Source organism: Syngnathus leptorhynchus, chromosome 12 (assembly GCF_054491065.1).
Source record: "Syngnathus leptorhynchus isolate UIUO chromosome 12, UIUO_Slep, whole genome shotgun sequence".
Classification (NCBI taxonomy): domain Eukaryota; kingdom Metazoa; phylum Chordata; class Actinopteri; order Syngnathiformes; family Syngnathidae; genus Syngnathus; species Syngnathus leptorhynchus.
This window is the reverse complement of record NC_141206.1, coordinates 5,419,970-5,422,593: the sequence shown is the minus strand read 5'-3', so window position 1 is coordinate 5,422,593 and position 2,624 is coordinate 5,419,970. Positions and strand designations below refer to the sequence as shown.

Sequence of the window (2,624 nt, the reverse complement as noted above, 5' to 3'; positions counted from 1 at the left end):
AGCAACAGTCTTTTTTTTTCTCATTTTCTGAACTGCTTATCCTCACGAGGGTTGCGAGCGTGCTGGAGCCAATACCAGCAGTTACTGGGTGGTAGGCTTGCTTGCTTGCTTTATTTATTTATTTATTTATTTATCTATTTATTTTTTTATTTATTTAATCCATTTATTTATTTATTTATTTAAAAAATACCATGTATGGTATGGCTTCATTTTTTTTCATTTTCTGAACTGCTTATCCTCACGAGGGTTGCGAGCGTGCTGGAGCCACTACCAGCAGTTATTGGATGGTGGGCTTGCTTTATTTATTTATTTATTTATTTATTTATTTATTTATTTTAAAAAATACCATTATTTAGCTTGATTTATTTATCTATTTTAAAAAATAACATTATTTATTTATTTAATCCAATACCAGTAGTTATTGGGTGGTAGGCTTGCTTTATTTATTTATTTATTTATTTAATCCAATTATTTATTTATTTAATCCATTTATTTATTTATTTATTTATTTAAAAAAATACCGTGTATGGTATGGCTTCATTTTTTTTCATTTTCTGAACTGCTTATCTTCACGAGGGTTGCGAGCGTGCTGGAGCCAATACCAGCAGTTATTGGGTGGTAGGCTTGCTTTATCTATTTATTTATTTTTATTTATTTATTTTTATTAGTTATTGGGTGGGAGGCTTGCTTTATTTATTTATTTATTTCAGTTTTTATTTATTTATTTAATCCATTTATTTATTTATTTAAAAAAAACATGTAATGGTATGGCTTTTTTTTTTTATTAAAGAAAAACAACCATGTATAGAATGGTTTTTTTTTTTTAAATAATGAATAACACTCATACTTTATTCCCCTTTGTGCTGCTTTAAGATCACTTGGAATTATCCGACAGTTTATGTTTGGCTTATTCTACCTTGTGCGTTAAAAAAAGCAAAGATCAAACACGTATTTGCAGCACTGGGATTCAGTCATGGTTGATACTTTATTGGGGGGAAATTCAGTTGCCAGCAGTATCCAAACCCAAGAGTGGCACACAAGAAGTTAGAGAACAGTCATGCAGTAGCAACATAACTTATGAAACATGCAAAAAATTATGAATGAATGAATGAATGAATGAATAAATAAATAGACAATATAAACATAGGACTCAATAGTAAGTAAGGCTTTTTTTATTACTATAAAAGTGACTAAGGCTTTTTTTTCCATAAAAATGGCCATGTATAGTAAGGATTTTTTAAAATTAAATATAGTATATATAGTATAGTAAGGCTTAATAAGAAAAAAAGACCACTGTCCGAGGTCCTGATGGCACGGACACGCGACAGACTTTTCTTTTACTAACTGAGGCTGCAGCCAAGAAAATGAAAGAAATTAAACCATCGGTGAGGGAGGTGAAAAGGACACAATGGTTGCTGCTTCCTCAGAGAATTTCATGCCACAGTATGGATTTATTTCCACGGCTGAAGACATTACGTGGTCAAGAACAATGCTAATGCTTCTCTCTCTCTCTCCAGAGTGGCCCGCTTTCACCTGCTTGCAGCTTCGTTATGGGGAAGAAGGTGAGGTGGGGGGGATTGAGATTGGAGCTGGCAGATGGCTGAATGGAGGTGCTTCCAATGTGACATGGTCCTCCTTGTGCCGCCGCACCACCGGGGTCATTTTACCGACGGCTCTCTTTTCACGTGACTGCAGCAAGATGGATGAAGCAGCCACTCGCCCCCTCCTACTTTACTTCAAGGTGGATGCAAAGAGTCGTAGACCTACACAAGCCAAAGTAGGACAGGGAAAAGTTAGCTCAAACACTTTAGGGCTTCCGTGGAAACATCAATAAATTAGTGCATACATAAATATGTACAATAAAAACATGCATGTAGACCATAGAATGTACATGATGTAAATATTTAATGGTATATGTATAAGGTTGAACTAGTTTGTTGTTGTCTTGACGTCGACTGAGTTGCTTCCTGCATGGGCAAAATTCTCGGTGCAGACACAGAGGAAAGGACAACATGGAGTCCTTTCCCCTGGTGACTGATTACTTCCAGACATGTTGCTCCAGCCCCGTTGCACTTCCTCCTGCTCAGCAATTTTAAATGGCGCCACTGCGGGAGCATGGGACAACAGGGATGAGCAATTGACTACAACCCCCCCCCTCCACCTTCTAACACACGTCACGACGCCCCGACACCACTTTGCCCCGCAGCCAAACGGGCACATTAACATAGTGATGCCTGCATACAATTCCTCCTTGTCTGTCTTCGCATACACTAATGCAAATTCAGCACAATGACTGTCTACAACCAGGGGAGTCAAACTCAGTTTTGTCACGGGCCGTATTGTAGTCATAGTTTTCTTTGGATGAACCATTATGACTGTCGAGCCAAATAAATGATTTTTAAAAGTGAAGACAATTTGCAATTTTAGTAATGACGTGAATTTGATGCACATTTTGTCTTTGTCAAACTCATTTTTTGGTTCATGGTTTCAAACTAGGGTTAGGGTTTACTTTGAAACCCTAACTTTAAACCCATGTTTGAAACCCTAACCCTAGCTTTAAACCCTACTTTGAAACCCTAACGCTCGTATGAAACCCTACTTTGAGCACATTAAACTATACTAAT

At 36.8% G+C, this 2,624-nt stretch overlaps 1 long non-coding RNA gene across 5 annotated transcripts in view; it reads right to left on the bottom strand.

Annotated features, from left to right (window-relative positions):
- Nucleotides 1-857: 857 nt before the first annotated feature.
- The window catches only part of LOC147047960 (uncharacterized), a 36,104-nt gene continuing 34,337 nt past the window's right edge, over nt 858-2,624 (bottom strand). For 2 of the 5 annotated variants that reach the window (XR_015067698.1, XR_015067702.1), the window contains one exon: nt 860-1,763. This is a non-coding gene — a long non-coding RNA (uncharacterized LOC147047960). Of the gene's footprint in view, nt 1,764-2,624 lie in introns of all 5 variants that reach the window. The other 3 variants (XR_015067701.1, XR_015067700.1, XR_015067699.1) reach the window with 3 other exon arrangements.